At 40.8% G+C, this 23,208-nt stretch overlaps 1 protein-coding gene across 1 annotated transcript in view; it reads right to left on the bottom strand.

Annotated features, from left to right (window-relative positions):
- The window catches only part of EDIL3 (EGF like repeats and discoidin domains 3), a 361,850-nt gene that overhangs the window by 31,558 nt on the left and 307,084 nt on the right, over nt 1-23,208 (bottom strand). The window lies entirely within an intron of this gene.

Raw genomic sequence — 23,208 nt, 5'->3', positions numbered from 1 at the left:
GTCTGGCACATCCTTATCTGGCTGTGCTTGTTTCTCCATACAATCCAGCCCATGCTCTGAGATCTAGTAATGCTGGGCTGTTGACACAACCAATGATTTCCTCTTCTTCCACCTGGATTTGCCCTTTTTCTCCATGCTGCTCCTTATTCTTGGAACCTCCTTCCCTTACACCTCTGGACTACCACCCCTTTAGCCAATATCAAGGTTGAACTCAATACATTTTTGTTTAGGGAAGCATTCCACCTCACAACTTGATTACATTATTATTATTAGTATGTATATGTGTTGTATTTTAAAATATGTTTTAATGTTATTATTTTTGTTTTATTTAGATGATATGCCTTAGGTGGTTTTGAAATTTTATTTTGTATACTCAGTATGTACAGTGCTGTACAAATTTACAGCACTTTATAAATAAATAAATTATTATTATTATTATTATTATTATTATTATTATTATTATTATTATTATTATTGGGGGCTAGGAAACAAATAGAAGTGAATATTCTTTTACCCCAATTTTTTAGAAAGATGGGAGACAGTAACAGGTGACAGGGAGCAAGAAGAATAGATGGCAGAAGGCAGGGATATCATTGTGTCTTTGTATGTGTGTGTGTGTGTGTGTGTGTGAGAGAGAGAGAGAGAGAGAGAGAGAGAGAAAGATTTGAGCTTTCAAGCTGAAACTGTCTAGCTAGTGCAAAAACCCAGTTCAAATCAGAACAAATTGAAAGGTGGCTGTGCACACATTGAACTGGAGCTGTATCAGCAGGGGTAGGTTCTTGCAAGCCTGATTCAAATAATTTCACCATTGTTTATAGCTCAATTTATCTGGGGGCAGAAATGAACAGAGGCCAGATTCCAAGCCAAGAAGTCTGGCTTGCAGCATGGAGCCTGGGAAATCAAAGGAGAGAGGCTGAAGTAGGCACATGGACAAGGTACCCACTGAAAACGAATCAGGTTTGCCTGACTTTTGAGATATTAGAAAGCGATCGTAATCATAATATTGTCATAGCCATGTTTGGTGAAGATGCAAGAGAGGATCTTTTTGGCAACTGCTCTGATGCTGTAGAACTCCCTTGAGGGGATAGTCTGGTTTCTACCCTCTTCTTTTTCTACTGGCAAATAAAGACCTCTTTTATCCAGTCAGGCTTTTGGTCACAGAGAGGCCATCTGCACTGCAGAAATAATCCAGTCTGATACCACTTTAACTGTCACGGTTAAATGCTATGGAATTGTGGTAATTGTAATTTGTTGTGGCACCAGAGCTCTCTGACAGAGAAGGCTAAATATTTCACAAAACATCAAATTCCTAACTTCAATAGCACTGAACTATGTCAGTTAAAGTGGTGTCAAACTGAATTATTTCTGCATTGCAGATGTAGCCAGAGTGACTATTACAGAATGCCAAAGCTATTTTGACAATATGCTACAATTAGTTATGGCAAGTAGGCGGGCAGGCAGGCAGGAATCTTGATACAGTAATCATGCTATGCACATAAATTTCTCTTGCTGAAATTCACACACACACACACACACACACACAAATTTAATTTAGCCTATTCATTCTTCAATTGAATCAAGGCAAACAGTTACCTTATTTTGTATAAGTCTCTAGCTTTCTCTAGGCCCCAGTTTGTATATTTACATAATATGGAAGTCAAGTACTATTGTTTATCTTTGATGCTAACCATCCTGTTAAAACATTTAAATTAGTTTAATGAGAGTAGTTAATGACAGTTTGTAAACTGTAAAATTCCAGCACACAGCTACTACTAAGTTTTTAGGCTATGAGATAGTAAATTTTAAGCTATAAAATAATTAATATGCAAATAACAGGGATGCAAGGCAGCTATTTATATCCTTTCCTCATGCTGATTAACATAATACACTGTTGTGCTGAAAACAACAAATTTTTACAGGTAGTGTTTGGGCAATGCTTTATTAGCCTGTTTCATGATGTTTTCTTTCTTTTAGTCTGGTTAACAATATGGAACCAACCACATAAAAAAACACAACGTCAAATTGCTCAACAAATACTTAGCTCAAGGCTCAATTTCACCTTTTTTACTAAAAAAAAATTGCTTTGATGGCCAAAGTGCAATGCTTAGGAAGCTTTTTGTAAAATTGGATTACAGATTGAATTTGAATAATTAATTTTTATGTTTTGGGTAATGCCCTGCAGCATTAAATTTTAATTTGCTTATATACTTTAATGCAGGGGAAATAACATAGTTACCAGAGTAAAGAATTGTTTTAAGGAGGAAGGTTCTTAAATCATAGAAGCCTTCTCCTCTCTCTGTCCCCAAGCTTCTTAGTATCATACCTGTTGACACTTGCCATAACTTCAGTATATGTGAGCAGGGCCTGAATGGACCAGGCCCTTCACACCAATACAGACTGCTAACTGGTAGTGAGACTGTATTTTCCATCACACTAAAGGCCATGAGCCAGCTTAGGGGGTATAGCGCTGGATTGGGGCTGTGGCAAATTCATGCCGCAACCCTGATCGGGACTTCCAAGGGTACAAAAAGGAGCTTCAAAAAGCAGCGTGGCTGCATGGCACCTCTTGGCATGGCATGGTGCTGTGTCATTTGGATGCAGTGCCGGAGGCACACCATGATGCCATGTGTCATCTGGAGCGGTGTGTGGTGTCAGGGTGCCCTGGGGGTGGAGTCAGGCATGTGTCATCAGGATGCTGTCTCACCCACCCCCAACTCTGCCCTCAGGCCGGCCTTTTAGGCCAGTCTGTAAAAAGCCTAAAAGAGGGAAAGAGCAAGGGGACCGACAAGGAGCAGTACACCAATTGCTACCCCTAACCTGAGGCAACTGCCTTATCCTGCATAATGGGAGGCCTTGGTATTCATAGTCACTAATTTATTACAAGTTCTGAACAGCATGGCATCAGTATTCTTCTAGAATAGATTTTGCAGTTATCCACCTAGCAAAGGCAAGAACTTGGAGTTGACATGGGATACTTGCAAGTTTGTTTGTTTTTTAAATGTATGGGGATTACTCAGAAATATTGACTCATATGTTATTCTTATGAAATGCATCAAACTAGGTATTTTAATTTTCCTGGCCTGTAAATCCAACACATAACAGGAAAAGATGATTAAAAATGGGGTTGTCTTTGTGTTGTCTTGTGGCAGATATTTTTGGAAAACAGCATACCAACAATAAAAATGACAAGCAGCTGTTTTAAAGGTGCTTGGAGATTTCAAAAGAGGGGGGCATCAGGAGAAATCAGAATATGAACAGAAAGAAGGCTAGGCTGTCTAAAGCATAAATGATTTAGGTTTCTTCTGCTTCACTATATCAGTGCACAAACAGCAGCACAATATGTTCTTATGTACAAGACAATCTACTTTTTTAAACAGCTGGGAAAATATTGCTCAGATGTGAATGATGAAAGGTATTCAAATGTATGGCAAGTGAAATAAGAATGAGGATTATCCTCTGAGAAAGAGAGGTGTTGACACAGGATCATTGGAACCTATGTAAGTTACAATGCTGCTGTCTAATGCAGCTGCACTTGTTCTTTATCTAAGATAGCACTGTACAGTGAATAGACTTAATTCTTCATCCTTACAATTTCTCTTTTATCACCACTCTCTCCCATTCTTATTCTACTTATGGCTAATGCAAATCATCAGTATCTCTGTTCCATGCAAATCTTCACTATGTGAAACATGGGATGGACACAGTAATAATAATAAAAAAATGATTGTAGTAATTGCTGTGTGCCTTCAAATCATTTCCAACTTATGGCGACACTAGAGTAAACCTGTCACAATGTTTGACATTGTCTTCCACTGAAGCTGAGAGAGTGTGACTCACTCACCATCACCAAGTACTTTTCCATGGCTGAGCAGGGATTTGAACCCTGATCTTCAGAGTCCTAGACTGACACTTAAATTACTATACCACACTGGCTCTTGTGGACTATACTTTTGTAAATTCTGTAAAAGAGCTAAGAAAATTTGCGCTAGATCAGACATAAGACCTGTCTTAGTCCAGTGTTCCATTTGAGTCATGGCAAAGGATGTAGTTATGGTAAGCTTGCATGCCAGTGGCAACCGGTGACTCTAACAGCAGTGGTGAAGTGTATCCATTCTGGGTTTTAGTCTGAGATTTAAAGGGGGCAGCCAAGGAACTCAACATTTTCATACAGTCCTTTGGCATTTCTTACATGCAAGGTTTTACAGCATGAAGAAAGAGTTAGGCAACATAGGATCTCTTCTCTTACCCCAATTGGAATTGAGCCACCAGCTGCCATTGCCACAAGTGGAACATAAGCACAATTGTATCCTCTCACTCATGTTGCCCAGAAACTAGAATTCAGAAGCATACTTTGCTACTGGAAGCACAGCTTGGAAACTTTTAAGACAGTTGATTATAATGACTTTTAAGACAACTGATTATAATGACATGCTGAGCAGTGGGACCCAACATATCATCCCATCAGTCTAGGTCTACTGGTAATATTAACCATTTTAGTTGGCACATTTCAAAACTCAGGAAATATTGGCATTTGCTTGTAAATATCAAGGCTGACCATGTGTTAGCAACCACATGTTTTTGTTGTCACCCTCATCTTTTTCAAGATTTACTTCTGCAATAGGATAGATTTGTAAATTTTGTCTCCAAAGTAAGCCTTCTGAGTTACAACTAGGGTATCAAGGCTGGGTTTGGGCACCAGTGAAAAAGTTTTTTTTTGGAAGGGGGTGCTATCCAGTTAGAATTGCCAGGTTTTTCAAACAGCAATATGGGGCAGCCCTCTCTGTTGCCAAGCCAGCTCAAAACAGGCCTGGCCAAATGAGACAGGCCTATAGCAGGCTGTCCTCAAGTCACCTGAGAGGAGGGTTTCTTGTGAGATTTCCAGCCTTTTGTGGGAGATCTCATGGGTTATCTCACTGGAGCCTAAAACTCTTGCAAGAAGCCCTCCTCTTAAGAGATGTGAACTGGGCTTTATATAGGGCTGCCTCATGTACTACTCAATTTACTTGCTAGTAGAGCTGAAAGCAGGTAGAATACTTGCAAGAATGCTTGCAACAGATGAACCTCCACAGAATTTGGTGTATAATTTGAGGCTGTTTTGCTGAGTACTGAATATTTTGGGATAGTTTATGGTATGCATGGCTGGCACCCACTCTTCCTGTTCTCACCAGATGAAAAAATATGGGATTTGTGACATACAATGTGGTTTGGCCTTTGGCTGTCTTCTGGATCACCGGCCCTGCTAATTTGGACTGGCCACTCTGTCCTGTGCATCACACTGGTTCTGGTTCTGACTTTACTATTGCTGTCATTTGCCAGACAACTTAAATCCAGGAATCAGTTTTCGCAGGTTGCACTGGAAAAGGTACACTATTTTCATGAGTGAAAGAATCTGTTTGTATGTAAAACATGAGCACTGTAGCACAATAAATGCACACAGTTCATGACCTTCTCCAGCTATGGCAGACTTAAGATCTCTGAATTACTTCCCTGTGGAACTGTAAAGAATGCTGCTAAAAGTATGTTAGTTAAAAACAAAGATAAATATGCTTTCTTATATCTTTAGTATTCTTGGCTCACAAGCACATGCACCATGAAAATGCTTACCACTGACTGATCTTGACATTTGTTCAGAAAACAAACATCCATATACTCCCCAATGGCTTAGGAGGCCATGCACTTAACATTCCTTCCAGTGTATGAAGACAGGTTTTCTGCAGGGGAACCAGGCACACAAAAACTCTCATCTGATTAACCAGTTATTAAATATAATTCAGGAACAAAAAGGATGGAAATGCATTCGTTTGTGACTAGAATTTATCACAGACAGGTTCAAGCATGCTAATTTGAACACTAGGCTACAAAATCAAGAGAGATGGCAGACACTTAATGGGAATATTTCTGAATAATGTTGGGAGTTGGGGAATTTTCCAGGATTCCACTCCTTCAGAAATCTGAAGACACAGAATTTGGAACCCTAAGTAAGAATGACTAAATTTTCCTAAACAAAAACCACAAAATAGAAGCCACAAAACCAAAATGCATGGCCTTCAGCATCATGAGGGAGAACATCCATTTCTGCCACAGAACTTCACCTCTCTCACAACCTCAAAATATATTCAGGAAGATCCCCACGTTGGTTGGGAGTTGGGTGAGTTAGGAAGGAGAGAGAGGATTTCATATTGCCAATGTTGCCCATTCTGCTGATGAATGGGCACCATCCAGTTTCACCCACTGTAACTGTAAGATAAAATTAAGGATACCCCAATATTTAGGGAAAACATTTTTCTTCGATATACCCAACTCCTCCATTCTTTAGGAATTTCACTATAAATGTAAATCATCATAATTTGAAATTAAGTATAAGAAAATCACATAACATTATTTAATTTTGTAACTTAATTTGCTAGGCTGCTGCTGTCTTAGTTTTTGTTTGTTTGTTTTCAGCTACTAACATCAATATAATTTATGAGATTGTCCCTGTTTATTGGCTTCAGGGTAGAGCTCTGATCTTGTAGTCTTTTAATTAAGATGAATGGACACTGAATCTGTCACTGCTTACCTCTTCCCAAACTGGGTCTCTCTTGATTTTATTGGGAACAAGAAAAGAAAAGGACAAATACATAATATTTATAATTTTCCAGTTAGGCACAATATCTAACTACAAATACTTTAACATGTTGCCAGGAAACATAATAATAATAAGAAGCACAAAGATTTGTACTAGAGGAAAAGTTCTTAAATGAAATGGGGTCTCATAATACAGCTTCATAATACTGGTTAGATTCATAATAGCATGGTAGTATGAATAAATGAATGGGCCCCAGCATATAAATCCTGAATCCCTCTCCAAGGAAAATGGCTCACATGTTCCTTTTGTACCTCTTTATGCTTAATTGTACAGTAGAAATGCTCGACATGCATAGAGAAGGAGGTAAAATGTAAAAATAACCTGTCTTGCTGTATTAAAATTTCAGAATAAATCCTAGATATAGCTCTTCCATAAAATTCAGGTAATTTTATATGTGAAGCAGTTTATCCAGGGAACCATAACTGATGATTGGTCTGGGGTTCATCTGGTTGGGCTTATCTAAATCTGTTTCTGCCTCTACAATATTTAGCTTCATATTAGAAATGAAATATTTGATATTAACATTCAGCAGCTGCATTGCGTGAAAGAGGTCTGTTCAGCCACCATTTAGGACTCAAGAAAGATGATTCCAGTCTCCTCCCCAACAAGCGAGGCTATAACAATCAGAAGCAGAAGCCCAGGTACAATTCCTCATTGCAGCCTTGTTTGCTGGTGGGAGGAGGAAGGAAATGTCATCCTTGAGTCTTAGTCAGCAGCCAGACAAGACCTCCTTTGCTCTGTGTAGCTGCTGGCTGTTAAGATGCCCAGGGAAGATGATAGTGCAAAATGTTGCCTCAGCCACTATGTGTAAATGTTGATTTAGGTTGAGGCATCATTTAGCTTGGTGCTGTTTTGGTATTTAATTAGACCATAGTATAAATGATTACTGGATTCTTTAATAATAATGTTATAATATTAATAATAATTTAAACCTTGACTTGCATTTTGTTGCTGAATTATCTGGAAATGGTGTTGTTATTCTTATGTCTCTGTCAATTGGGTTCAACGGAGGTTCTTGTCTTTCCTCCTAAGTCTACCCTTCAACACTCCTTTTCTGTCTCTGTGGACAACATTTCTATTCAACCAGTCCAGCAAGCCCGTAGTCTTGGTTTTATCTTTGACTCTTCTCTGTCGTGTACCCCTCAGATCCAGACCACAGCCAAGGCTTGTAGATTCTTTTTATACAGTATTGCCAAAATCCGACCATATCTCTCTGCCTCTACTGCCAAGATTTTGGTCCATGCCCTAGTGGTCTCACGACTTGATTTCTGTAACATCCTCCTGGCTGGGCTTCCTCTTTCTCACCTCCGCCCTTTAATTTCTGTCCAGCATTCAGCTGCACACATTATCACATCCGCCCACCGCTCTGACCATATCTCTCCTTTGTTGGCATCCCTTCACTGGCTCCCCCTCCCTTTTCGTATTCAGTACAAGCTCCTGCTGTTGACATTTAAAGTCCTCCATGGGCTGCCCCCCCCCTATTTATCAGACCTTCTTTCTCCTCACCTTCCCACTCAGGCCCTCCATTCTGGTAGTCAAAGTCGGCTGTCCCAGCCCAGGATTTCCTCTGCCCCATCTAGGATTCGCCCCTTTTCACTTGCTGCCCCTTACTCCTAGAACTTTCTTCCCTCGCGAGCAAAGGCCATCACTTCATTAACCAGCTTCAAAACGGAGTTGAAGACCATCCTGTTCAGAGAAGCGTTCCCAGACATTGCGTGATTGTCACTTGCTATCTGATGTTCTTTTTGTTGCCTGCTTTATTGAACCATTTCCTGTATTGCTATGTGTTTTATTTGTATTATCCTATCATTTCTTAGATTGTACGCCATAGGCAGGTTTACTCTTTTATATTGGTTGTTTTTATGTACAGCGCTGCGCAAATCTACAGCGCTATATAAATAAAGAATAATAATAATAATAAATAAGAATAACAACATGGTTGAGGCTGTACATAATAAACTTGATGCTGGCAATAACAAAGCTGTGTGTTGGCACAGCTGGATAATTTCAGGTTCTTCAAGCAGGATTCCAACCACTTTCTTACCTAGGAAGCTCTACTTGCTGAATGGCTGCATCTCCTGCAAATCTTAACCACACAGGAGCTCTGTGAGGAGACTGTGTGAGAAAGAAAAGGAGTTTTGTGTGTGTGTGTGTGTGTGTGTGTGTGTCTTACCAGGTTATGTGTACTTTCATTGCATGTAAAGAATGTTAGAAAATTGAATCCTCTGTCTATAACAGAACTTTTTGAAGAGTTCTTCTGACTGAGAAATTAGCAATGTGTGTGGGATGGTGGACGTTTTGCTAGTCAACCTTTTCAGGTCCCACCATATACTTTACATAAAAAGCAAATTCTTGCAATATGCCAATCTTGCTGTGTGAATACAGGAAACTAAACTATGGCAAAACTTAGGAATACAAGTGTGGAGAGAGATAGAGCAGTTTGAAAGAAAAACATTGGGTTGGGGGAAAGAAAAATGAAAGCACTGGGCGATGAATGGGGTTTTAATCCAAGTGTCTATCTGTCATGAGTGCTTTGATTGTATATTCTTGCATGGCAGAAGAACTGAATGGCTTTTGTGGTCTCTTCTGACTCTATGATTGTATGAAGCTAGGTAGCAATAAAAGAAACAGACACTTTAATGATTACCTAGCAAAAGAAACAGCAAGAGAAGAGAGATCTCACCAGCAGTAAAACATGAAATTTACATTTTTGTAATTTATAATCTATAAATTTGTCATATTTATATATTAACCATCTTGGGAGGTTATGTTTTAGGGGGATATAATGAACATTGCTTCATCACCAATCTTTTTGGACCTTAGCATATTACAATTTCATAGTATGGTTATGAATTTACAATTTGCAGCTTCACTATAATGTGAAAAAAAATTCTTTGAGAATAGGTTTCCCAGGACCCAAGCAGGCCCATCTCCTTTGGGCTATAAGGAATTTCATGGCAAGATCACTGTCTTGAAAAGAAAAAAAATGGATATGGATTGTGTTTTGTTTTTACTCTGTACTGCTGGCATATTTTATTGCAGTTTAATTCCTTCCTTCCTTCCTTCCAAAAAAGTATAGGTTGCCCTCTATCATGAGGTCCTAGGGTGGCATATAAATAAAATTAATATAAACAGATTAAAACAAGCCACAGAGTATAGAACAAAGTTTAGAACTGCAGAATTGCATGACGGTCATATACTCAAATGGGGAACTTCACCATACCTGGGCAATTGGGGCAACTGTAGAGTGAACAGTGTTGCACAGGGGTCATAATGCACAATGGTGCAACAGTTTGTGGGACAGGGTACCATTGTACAATGACAGCACCTGGAGGGAGAAAAATAGCCCCCAACAGAGCCCTGTGCTTGGTCAGGAAAATGTTACCACATTTTGGGGTGATTTGTTGTTAAGTGAGAGCTCCATTTGTGTAATCGTGTGTTGTGCCATATGGGTGTACATCGTCCCAATTCTCTAACACAGTTGAGTATCAAGTCATGTAACTCCTTCATTGTAAAGTTACACATTACAGCCCAAGTTATAGGATCTGAGTGGCAAATTTTGGACACATCAGAGAATATTCAAGAAGTTCATAGATTATGACCAGGACTGGGAAAACACTTGGTTGGTTTCACATTTTCTTATGAAAACATACAATTTATACTCTCCCAAGACTGGTATGGAATAAGATATATCTTGCCTCAGAAATCCATTTAATCCTTGTGGTACATTTTGGCATAGACAGGTGCTGAATCTGTATCTTCTTCAAAGAATGGATGGACTTGAAGCAGGGTGGGATAAATTACAATGATAGGTGCTCCTGTCTATAACACTGTTTTGTTTCTGTTAATTTAGAAAGTGGGATTATAGTACAAATAGGCTTCATCTTATGCAGTGGGCATGGCAAATGTTACCAGAGAAGATTATCCTGTGTATGTGCATGATTCACAGCCTTAAACTGTCATGACAAGGTTATTTTAGAAGTAGACAGAAAAAAAGAGGCTATACTTTTTTTTCTATAAAACTAGTGGACAGTTATTCTTCCACCTCTTGGTCTATCCATGGGAGGTAGTGTAGATTAGTGGAAAGAATAATGTTCTGCAACTGTCCCTTCAATTCTCCATTGTCAGAGCTTCTAGAGAGGGTGGAGAGCTTATTGTAAGGTGCTCCTGTGCATAAGAGCTTTGTTGATGAGCTTTTTGCGTACTCCAAATAACCCCCTGCTTACAACCACACCTTTGTCTCAAGTTGGGGATATATACGGACACACACTTGGATATGTAAGCCTCAGAGACTCGGTGGACTTGGGCTCCTTCACAGTGAATAGAGTGATGATACAACCAGCCTACCTTAGGCTTCTTGCCTAAGAAGCATCTGATATATCTTCTGTTCATCAATAAATATTTGACACTAGTGGCTTTTACAGCAATGACTTTTTCTTTTCTTGATCTCTCTCAAATCTGTTTGATGTGGTGGCTCCAATTAAGCTACCCTGCATAAAAACAGTTCATAAACTTAAAATTTCTTTTAAGTTAAATACAGCATGTAGGCTATTTCCCCCCCATTAAATTCCTAACCAGAAGCTGGATATCTTAATTATACTAGGATCTTTACTGTATACTACTGTATACCATAAGCAGTAGTATACTATCCCATCTTTATCATGTAGTCGTGGAAGGAAAACAAAATCTGGTGGGGGGCCAATAAAAATGTTATCTCCTACTGGTGTTTATTTCATGGACTCCTGGAGACACCACTTGTACAATAAAGTGTCACGGAATTTCCCTGCCCTGCTCTGCTAGTAATCTCTTTGTAGTTGGCTTTTAAGAATAAATTCAATGACTTTTCAGAGGTTTTACATTTTTTAATCTAAATGCTGCATTAAAAATAAAGTAAGTTTTTATTTTGCTTTATTGAAATGAGATGCCTATGCTCTATTGTCTCTATAAACATTTGCATAAAATGAATGGTGAACAAAATATTTGCAAAGTTAAAAGCAATTTTCGAAAGGGCAATGCCGCAGCACACACTTTAACAACATGATTAACATGAATAATGGATTCTTCCTGAAATCATATGCAGGGCAAAAAGACTGAGGTGATGACCTACAGGATCTATGTCAAGAGTACTTTATCAGGTAATGCCCTTGGATGCTCCTGAGTCTATTTTATCAGTCCAATTAATGGGAATTAATAGTACACAAGGAAGGCATAGCTTAATGTTTTTCAAGCATGACAAGTAGGGACAAAGACAAAGTCAGTGGGTAGGCTGTTTGCCAGAGGACAGGGAATTAATAAGGAAATGGTTGTTTCAATTGGTACTTTATCCCCCCTTTCCTCCAGTGCTTTTAGTTTCTACAGATTACATCATCTACTTTGGTTGTACGACCTTGTTCATAACATTTTTGTAATTTCCTAGGCAGGTTACTGAAACCAGGAGATAAAAGCATGGGGGTTGGAGAGAGAATTTTAACAGACTAACAGAGTCACAAATACATCTAAGACTTGCATGATAACGAAGACTGTCCACCTCTTAAATGTATCCTGTATTCTTATTCACTCACCTTTACTATGAGGTTAGTGTGGTGAATGAAGTATTCTAAGGAAATCAACGTATTAATAAATTAGTAGGAATTGAATTTGAAATGCATTTGAACATTCAGCATCTCCAGAAAATCCCTACTACCCAAAGGTTAAGTGAGTGACAATCACGGAAAGGGCTTTTTAGGTAACAACACTGAAACAGGAATATTGCTACATATATATGTTCTCCTCAAGAAGTCTCACCTGCTGCCTAATGTCATGAGTTTAAGTGTTGAGTGAAACTTTTCTATGTATATAGGTGCTTTTTAATGTGGTTATGATGCTTGTTAAATTCTCAGTATCTCTTTCCATTTTATTCACTAATTTATTGTTTATTTTAATATTACTTTTATTTCTTGCTACATTGTGGGACAGGATTAAAGTACTTAAGCTAAAATACCACTTCCAATGACTCCCTGTCTGTCCAATTTATAAACAGAGATTTTAGAATGGTATAGAATAGTTAAAGGCATCAACAATTGGAAAAGTACATTTTTTCTTGCTGTGTGCCTTCAAGTCATTTCTGATTTAAGTCAGACCTAACATGAACTTATCAAGGGGTTTTCTTGGTAAGATTCCTTTAGAATAGGTTTGACACGGTCTTTCTGAAAGGTCGAAAGTGTGTGACCTGTCCAAAGTTACTCAGTGGGTTTCCATGGCTAAGTGGTGGATTCAAACTCTCGTTTCCTAGATTCCTAGTCCAGCGCTCAAACTACACCATGATGCCTCTGTGCAATAAATATAGATACATTTTAAAAACGGGTTGCATTTTATCGTTAAAGAAATGCTTGTTTGAAAGCAAGGGTCTAGACTCTTCAATATGGACAAGGAAGAGAGATCTGTATGCTATATGGAAACCAACATGCTTTAGGATTTTGTACATTAGCTCAAGAATCTTTAGTGTGATCCCTTAGAAACTAGGCAGCCAGCATAGAACATTCAGCCAAGTGTTAAGTGCTGATATGGAATAGCATATGACAACAGCTGAGCAGCTGTGTGCCACGTTATGGATCACCATCAAATAGGGCCCACCTTGAATGTAGTTAGTAATCCAGTCTTAAAATTAAATTACCTATGGCCAGTCAGTTCTCTTCCAGAAGTGTCCACAACTAGAATGGTAGAATTCAAAAATATAGCCGTGTTAGTCTGTAGAATCAGTATGTAATGTAAAGAGATCTTGTAGCACCTTTTGAGACTAACTGAAAGAAAGAAGCTGGCAGCATGAGCTTTCATAGACTTATGCCTACTTCCTCACATGCATTTGGAGGAAGTAGACTTTAGTCTATGAAAGTTTATGCTGCCAACTTCTTTCAGTTAGTCGCTAAGATGCTACAAGATCTCTCTACACAACTAGCATATTAGATGAGCTGGAAAATGTACTTTTAACTAGTGAGATTATCTGGGCTTCCAGCAACAGATACCAATGCAAGAGTAACTCTAAATTACAAACCTGAACTTTTAGGGGGAGCCCAACCTGTCCTAGAACCGGTAACAAGTATTTCTCACGGACAGATATATCACTCCAAAGGTGGGAATTTTACCAGGATTTATCAAGCAGTTTCTATTGGTCCACATTCAGCCCATTACAAAGTTCAAGTATTGATTAAGGACTTGCACAGCCACATCTGATTCAAGTGTTACAGGATGATAAAGCATGTGTTTTGAGATTCTTTAGCCCCATTAAAATCAGGGATAGCAGTATGAGATTAATTTGCATAGTCGTGCATAGGCTTTGATTTTTGTACAGTTTTCCTACAAACCTTAATTAATTAATTAATATCCTATCTTTTCACTAAATATCTGGTGTTGAAATCCTTCTAGTATGCAAAATAAGGAATACAGAAGACAGCAAGGGGACACCATTTTCAGAATGGGAACATTTCCTTTTTTGACTGAGGTTTTCCATGAAATGAATGTATTTCATCATTGCTGTCAAGATGAATATATTTAGAAATGCAAAATTCAGATACAAATAATTAGTACCGTATGTATTGAAAAAATAATATTGATTGTGAAGTTGAAGGCTTTCATGGCCAGCATCCATAGTTTTTTGTAGGTTTGGGGGGGCTATGTGGCTGTGTTCTGGAAGAGTTTATTCCTGACATTTCATCAGCATCAGTGGCTAGCATCTTCAGAGAATGCTGGCATGGAAGTGAGTGGGGTATATATACTGTGAGACCCTTGGTTGAGAGGAAGTGATTTACATGTTTATCTGTAAATATCCTCCCATCCTGAGGCCTTGCCATTCACTAACAGACCAACACAGAGATAAACATGTAAATCACTTCCTCTCAACCAAGGGTCACACAGTATATATACACAACTCACTTCCATGCTAGCATTCTCTGAAGATGATAGCCACTGATGCTGATGAAATGTCAGGAATAAACTCTTCCAGAACATGGCCACATAGACTGAAAAACACACAGAAAACTATAGTAATATTGATTATTTATTAATTAAAAATGTATATTCTATTCTATATCAAGAAATCTCAGGATGACTAACAAATGGTATATGTTAGCCATCTTAACATATGTCATATCACTTATGATATGCTAGTCCTTAGTAAGGCACAATTCACATTTTTAACTAGCAGAGATATTAGCTGTGTTATTTCCAGGGGCAGCCATAATTACTAATTGCAATAAGAACATCAGAGTCCTGTGGAATCTGTATGTTGTTGCATCTGGTGAAGTGGAATGCCTGCCATGAAAGCTTTTGCCAAATAAAAGGTGTTAGTCTCTCAGGTACCACAAAATACGTTGTTGTTTTGGCTATGGTTAGTGCTTCTTTCATACACAGATGTTTGCTTGTAGCTATTATTTTCATGTTCTAAAGCTAAAAAAACAAAAAACCAAGTCACAATGCCAAATAAGTTTGCAAATTTGTCTAACTATTCTTTTATGTATTGTAAATGGGAATAATTTCTTTTCAAAAACCAAAAGCTGCCTTTGAGGTTTTTGTATTGTTTGAAAAGGGATGGGAGAACAGGCATCACTCTTCTTGGATTGATATAAAATCTGTCAGTAGCCACCTGGATGCAAAATGAATCAATTTGTATACTTTATCAGGTACAACAGGGGAAAAGTGTCTGGAACACAACAGAAATAGAAAAAATAATAAGGGCTGTCACTGTTTCTCCTCCTCACTTCCCCAATTCCCTGCCCATCTGCACACAACCACAGATCCACTGTTACCAGCAGAGGAATAATGCACCAGAAAGTAATCCTACATCATCTCTGAATAAATTTTGCTTTTTGGGATCAGTAGAAGAGACAGAAATGAGGCATGACTGCATGCATTTCCTACAGCAGAGAATTGTCAATTTCCTTCTGTTTTGGAATCATATTGCAAATGTAACTTTAAAAAAGAAAAGGATGCAGTGTTTTTCAAGCAAGGGTATCTTCTACCCTAGCCTGGAAATTAATGCTATACTTAGACTTGAGAAAGGAGTTTAGGTTAGGTATGAAAAGATGCCCAAGCTATTGAAATGCTTACAAGAATCCTTTGTGGAGTAAAGGAACTCTGTTACTGGGACCAGCAGTTGCTTAAATTTCAACTAGAACCTTCGAGAGTAGGACCTAGGACCTAGCTGTGTAGTGTTTGTTTTTTGTCTTTGACAGTAGCATGAGGGGAAAGCACAGGTTCAGTTTGGGACTCTGGTAGTTAAGTCAATAATAATAATAATAATGATGATGATGATGATGTGTCAGCCTTATGAAAAACAGTGTCTTGACTATTGAAACAACCTATCAACATGGTGGGGGAGTGGCATTTACAGTGAGATTTTTCACATTTTAGGACTTAAAAAACATTTGTAAGTGTAATTTTTTAACACAAAATACTTTGTTTTTTGACAGAAAAATGTTTCTTTCTGCAAAAAAAAAAAAAAAGAGCCCCTGAAATTGAAAAAGCAGCAAAAACATGTGCCATCTCACATGTATAGAGAAAACTTTAGTCTTGATTTTTGGGAGAGGTCATGGAGTAATCAAAGTAGTACATCTCTAGACTGGTAGGGAAGATTTACTTTCCCATTTTGTTACAGTTCTGATTTTGGTTTGGATCTTGCTACTGCAGCCTCTGTTTTCTCCACAATTAGAGCTTCTTGTGGCTACTTAAATGAAAAGGAGCACACAAAGGCAGTGATGTGATTAATGTCTAACTCAGGTTGTCCTTAAGTACAAACTGAACAAAAGAACTGGTTAAACCTCACCCACTAAGAGTCTATAGCTCTCCTATGTGACACAGTGCCTCAACTCAGTGTTTTCCTAACTCTGATCCTCCAGGTGTTTTGGACTTCTACTCCGAGAAGCCCAGTTTGGCCAAGAACCAGGACTTCTGGGAGGTGAAGTCCAAAACATCTGAAGGACCAAGGTTTTGGGAACTACTGCTTCTATGGCTATGGAAGAGAGAAGCCAGGAAGGGCAGATGTGTGGAAGGTGACTTCTAGATTGCTTCCCTGTTTTTCTTGTCTACATTGTTGGGCAGTCCATGGTGATTTCAGCAGCAGCTTGGAGAACTTCCCCAGTTCTACCACCTACTGCTAGCACTTGAAAAAAATAGTCTTTTGACGAAAATGATCATGCTTTCTGAGGGATTCTAGGGTTGCACTTCACAAAGTAACACTGCCATGTTCTGCTTACTGTTTTCCCTTCTGGGTTCCTTATGTATCGGAGGATGCAGTGTTTCCATATGGCAGATTCCTTTCCGCTATCTTGGGCATCATTGTAATTAATCACCGAATTCTAGACTTGTTTATATTGAAAAAATAAACAGACAGTGTAGTTGCTAGTCCCTTTCCTTTATCTTCCTGCACTCCCAAGTTCAGAGCGAAGATAGTTATCGCACAGCTAAATTGCTTAGCAACCACAGGTAAAAGAGAGAGAGAGAGAGAGAGCGCTAATAAGTCATAATTTATATGTGAAAACATTGCAGGGGGCTAGTAGCATACTTCCAGTGCAGTTAAGGCTTCATGCTGAGAATCCCATTTCTCTATGACAGCAGATTCAAATCACTGCATATACAATGTTTCTAATATGTAAATTGAGCAGTGACTGGTCAAATAGTCTTCTGTTTGGTGATTTGTTCCTCTTTTACATATTAGCCTACCCAGGAACTTCTGTAAATCATCCTACATGAAAACAAGCAATGTGAACAGCTTCTTAATGATTTCACAGTGCTGAATCCAATTTAGGAGGGCTAACTTGTTCAAAGAAGGCAGAGCTGGAATTGTTTTTGAGTAGCCTAATACAAGCTTTGCATCAAAAATAAAAAGTCAAAAGGAAAATCAGGTCACCAAATGTACATGGAGGTGAGACAATATAAACCTTTTCAGAATTAATCAAAGTCAGATATTCATTCACTTTGACAAATATCAATGGCAATGCCAGGCTGCTTGAGAATTTCAGATCTGAATAACTTAATTTGCCTCAGAAAATCTGATTTTGCTTGCTTGCTTCAAAAATTTCAATTAAAGCAGACACTTTGCTTTCACTTGTATGGCACTGACCTGGGCCAACCAATGAGACAGTAAACCTCTGCAATTGGGGTCTGGGATTATATGCTATCCAGTTTACTTCAAGGATTCATCTAATGGCGGGATCAAACATATGAGGTGTGTAGAGCCATCTGGCCTCAGAAACAAATCCTTCAGGACCGCCCTGAAGAGGCAGAGCCTCCCTCCACGGCCAATGTACTTCATCAGCCTGGGAGGAGTGAGGGGCGGGTCCAACACCATCGGGACCGCCCTGAAGTGACAGAGCCCTCCCTCCACAGCCAACTGTCATCATCAGCCTGGAGGAGTGAGGGGTGGGTCCAACACCATCGGGACCGCCCTGAAGTGACAGAGCCCTCCCTCCATGGCCAACTGTCATATTCAGCCTGGGAGGAGTGAGGGGGCGGGTCCAACACCATCGGGACCGCCCTGAAGTGACAGAGCCCTCCCTCCACAGCCAACTGTCATCATTCAGCCTGGAGGGAGTGAGGGGGTGGGTCCAACACCATCGGGACCGCCCTGAAGTGACAGAGCCCTCCCTCCATGGCCAACTGTCATCATTCAGCCTGGGAGGAGTGAGGGGGCGGGTCCAACACCATCGGGACCGCCCTGAAGTGACAGAGCCCTCCCTCCACGGCCAACTGTCATCATTAGCCTGGAGGGAGTGAGGGGGTGGGGTCCACACCATGGGACTGGCCTGAAGTGACAGAGCCCTCCCTCCACGGCCAACTGTATCATTCAGCCTGGGAGGAGTGAGGGGGCAAGTCCAACACCATTGGGACTGGCCTGAAGTGACAGAGCCCTCCCTCCACGGCCAACTGTTATCATTCAGCCTGGGGGGAGTGAGGGGGCGGGTCCAACACCATCGGGACGCCTGAAGTGACAGAGCCCTCCCTCACAGCAACTGTCATCATTCAGCCTGGAGGGAGTGAGGGGGTGGGTCCAACACCATCGGGCACCCTGAAGTGACAGAGCCTTCCCTCCCTGGCCAACTGTCATCATTCAGCCTGCAGGGAGTGAGGGGGTGGGTCCAACACCATCGGGACCGCCCTGAAGTGACAGAGCCCTCCCTCCATGGCCAACTGTCATCATTCAGCCTGGGGGAGTAGTGAGGGCGGGTCCAACACCATCGGGACCGCCTGAAGTGACAGAGCCTCCCTCCACGGCCAACTGTCATCATTAGCCTGAGGGAGTGAGGGGGTGGGTCCAACACCATTGGGACTGGCCTGAAGTGACAGAGCCCTCCCTCCACGGCCAACTGTTATCATTCAGCTGGGGGGAGTGAGGGGGCGGGTCCAACACCATCGGGACCGCCCTGAAGTGACAGAGCCCTCCCTCCACAGCCAACTGTCATCATTCAGCCTGGGGGAGTGAGGGGGTGGGTCCAACACCATCGGGACCACCCTGAAGTGACAGAGCCTTCCTCCATGGCCAACTGTCATCATTCAGCCTGCAGGGAGTGAGGGGGTGGGTCCAACACCATCAGGACCGCCCTGAAGTGACAGAGCCCTCCCTCCACGGCCAACTGTCATCATTCAGCCTGGAGGGAGTGAGGTAGGGTAGGGGCTAATTTTGTTATAGCAATTTTTACTGTACACCGCTATGATCATTGCGGAATAGCGGTCTAAATAAAACATATTATTATTATTATTATTATTATTATTATTATTATTATTATTATTGTGAAATGAAAAAAATAAGTGTATTCAGAGTGGTAGGGTGGTATCTGGTTTTGCTGCATGCAGTCCATGCACTGTAAAGCTAACTGACCAACCAAAATGCCAGATTCATAGAATCATAGAATCGTAGAATAATAGAGTTGGAAGAGACCACAAGGGCCATCCAGTTCAACCCACCCCTTAGCCTTCTCTTCTCCAGGCTAAACATCCTCAGCTCCTAAATCGTTCCTCATAGGACATGATTTGCAGACCCTTCACCATTTGGTGGCTGTCCTTTGGACACGCTCCAGTTTCTCCACACCCTTTTAAATTGTGGTGCCAAGAACTGAACACAGTACAGTGGTGCCTCGGGTTACGAAATTAATTCGTTCCGCCATTCCTTTCGTAACCTGAAAATTTCGTAACCCGAAACACTTTTCCGTTAGCACAGGAAAACCTATAGCTGCACTTTGCAGCATTTGATTTCGCGCCGAAATGAATTTCGTAACCCGAAAAATATTTCGTAACCCGAAACAGTTTTTGCCAATCCACTTTTCGATCCTACAATTTCGTAACATATCATTTCGTCAAGTATCGCCGAGGTATCGGTAGCACACTGTATTCCAGGGTGGGGAGCATGAAGAGCAATACATGGGGACTATTACTTTCTTGATTAGACACTTACTTTTATTGATTCAGCCTAAAATTTGCATTGGCCTTTTTAGCTGCCACATCGCACTGTTGACTCATGTTCAACTTGTGGTCTCTTGGACTCCTAGGCGGGTTACAGACGGGCAGGGGAAGATGTCTGAAAGGTGTCTTCCCTGAATACGGAGCCTCCAGACCGCCCGTCCCAGGGGCGTGGCTAAGGTGGGATGGGGCTTCCACACCGGAAGCAGTGAAGACGCCTCACCTGGGGGCCGTTCCTTATCCGCAGCTTCAATAACGCTGCCTTGCAGGACGCTGCAAAGAGAGAGGCAGCTTCCTCATGGGCGGCCGCGAAGACGGCTTTTTTTCTTTTGCCTGGCTGGCGGATGCGCAGCTGCCACAGCTGCGCCAGTCAGCACCGGCGGCAGAAAGTGTATGTGCACATTTAAAGCGCCCAGGCCCCTTTAAACTTTTTCCCCCCGCCTAACCGAAGAAACAAAGGTGGCCTCCTGCCAGCTGGTGATCAGCTGGTGTTGGCATCCTTGTCCGTTTGTGCGTTGCCAGTGTCACCAGCATCATGGATGCCTCCTCTCCTTTGGTCCCCGTGCTCTTGCTGAATCTGCAATGCACAGCCACAGCTGTCGCTGCTGCCACCGCTGCCAACCGCTGTCCCCCTGCCATCCCCAATCCCTTGTACATTGGTAAATATTTAAAGTTTTAGCGGTTTTTTTATTGTTAGGTGGAAAATGGCGCAGGAATGTGTGTAGGGGTTCACTTTAAATTCCAAACTTTTCCTTATCACTTTCTACAACCAAAACATCCGCTGGGCAAACTTACAACTTTCCGCGATTCTAGCAGCGCATGCGCACAATGCAGCTTCGGGTTAGGGTTACGAGCATTAAAATAGAATGCAGCTGTGCCGCAGCTTTCCCACAGCTGCATGGCATCTGATGCTGCAATTAAAGCCTGACTGCAAACCGCGCATTGTCCCGGACCCCGACTCATTATGTGGCGCAGCAGACACGGAGCTTTTAAAATGGGCAACTTAAATTAGCGGTGTGACAATTCTGGTGTTACCGTGCAGCAGCTTATATACGGAGATGCGCATGTACGCTGCTTATCAAAAGAAGCGGAAAAAAGCAGCCACCTTTTAATGCCGCTCTTCCGCTTGGGGCTGCAGGTGGCGCGTTCATGATAGCATTCAGGTAAGGGCTGTCTAAAGGACTATACCTTCTATGACGTCATGAGCACACCCCTTTGCCCGCCTGTAACCCGCCCCTAGATTCCTTTCACATGTAGTCTCCTTCAGCCAGGTGTCACCAATCCTCTATCTGTGCATTTCATTTTCTGCCCTAAGTGCAGTACCTTACATTTCTCCATGCTGGAAATACATTTTGTTAGCTTTGGCCCAGCTTTCTAGTCTATCATTCTAGGTCATTTTGAATTTGATCCTGTCCTCTGGAGTATTAGCTACTCCTCCTAATTTGGTGTCATCTGCAAATTGATAAGTATACCCCCAATTCTGTCATCCAAGTCATTGATAAGATGGTGAATAAACACTGGCCCCAAAACAGAGCCCTGTGGGACCCCACTGGTCACTTCTCTCCAGGATGAAAAGAAGCCATTGTTGAGCACCTTTGGGTTCGGCTGGTCAACCAATTACAAATCCATGTAACGTTACTTTGTCTAGCCCACCTTTTACAAGCTTGTTTGCAAGAATGTCATGGGGAACCTTGTCAAAGGCCTTAGTGAAATCACGATATACTATATCTCACAGCATTCCCTTCATCTACCAAGCTGGTATTTTTATCAAAAAAGGGATTAGATTTGTCTGGTATGATTGTTTCTTGAAACCCATGTTGACTTTGTATGATTATGGAATTGCCTTCCAGATGTTCACAGACTCTCTTTTTAATGAATACTGATCTAGATCTTTCCTGGTATAGATGTCAGACTAACGGGATGATAATTGTTGGGATCCTCTTTTTTCCCCATTTTGAAGATGGGGACAATTTTTGCTCCTCCCAGTCTGCTGGGACTCTCCCGTTCTCCAGGATTCTCAAACATTATTGCCAATGGCTCTGATTACATTTGCCAGTTCTTTTAATACCCTTGGATGTAGTTCATCTGGTTCTGGAGACTTATATTAATTTAGTTATATTCATTTAGATTAACCAGGTATTCCTGTACTCTCTTACTTATTATGTGCTGAAATTCCTCTATTCGTCCTCTGTTCCATTACCTCAGGTTCACAGCCTTTGCCTTTCTGAGAAGACTGAGACAAAGAAGGTGTTGATTGTAATTCTGCCTTTTCTTTGTCCTTGCAGTGGGCCCCACTGTTTCTTTCTTTTCCTTTGCTGCAGACATACCCCACCAAACTCTTTTTATTGTTCTAACCTCTCTAGCAAGTTTATTGTGAACTTTAGCTTTTCTGACTTTATCCCTACATGTGCCAATATTTTTTTGAATTCTCTTTGGCGATTTCCCCCCTTTTCCATTATTTATAACATTCTGTTTAAAACTTAGCTCAGTTGAAACTTCCTTAGTCATCCATCCTGGTTCTTGAGACATCACCATTTTTCTTCCTTATTGGAACTGTTTGAGATTGTGCCTTCAGTATCTCCCTTTTGAGAAACTCCCATCCATCTTGAATTCCCTTCTCTTTTACTATTCAGGGTATCTTGCAGCTATTGCTTTGGTAGCATGCCTTCCTCCAAGGCAGCTGCCACACTGCAGAATTAATGCAGTTTGACACTGCTTTAATTGCCATGGCTCCATCCTATGGAATCCTGGGATCTGTAGTTTGTTGTGGCAGTAGCCCTCTCTGATAGAGAAGGCTAAATATCTCACAAAACTACAATTCCCAGAATTCCATAGATTGAACCATAGCAGATAAAGTGGTGTGCCTTTGCACTAATTCTGCAGTGTTGATGCTGCCCAAGAAATAATATTTCAGTAATTTCTAGCTTGATCCTTTCAATAATAGCTTTTCCAAAAGTCTATTGTCTGTTCTACATGCCTGTTTGAACACAGTGACTCCTGAGGAATAAGGTGATCAGAACAATGCATAAGAAAAAAATGCATCAGGTATCTCTGTCTATTCTTGTTCTCCTGGTAAAACAACTATACCCATTTGTATATATGCATATTTATCACCCATATATTTGCTCTCTTGTTCTTTATTACAGTAGATCCCA

This window comes from Sceloporus undulatus, chromosome 2 (assembly GCF_019175285.1).
Source record: "Sceloporus undulatus isolate JIND9_A2432 ecotype Alabama chromosome 2, SceUnd_v1.1, whole genome shotgun sequence".
NCBI classification, from domain to species: Eukaryota; Metazoa; Chordata; class Lepidosauria; order Squamata; family Phrynosomatidae; genus Sceloporus; species Sceloporus undulatus.
This window is presented reverse-complemented; position numbering and strand designations above follow the sequence as displayed.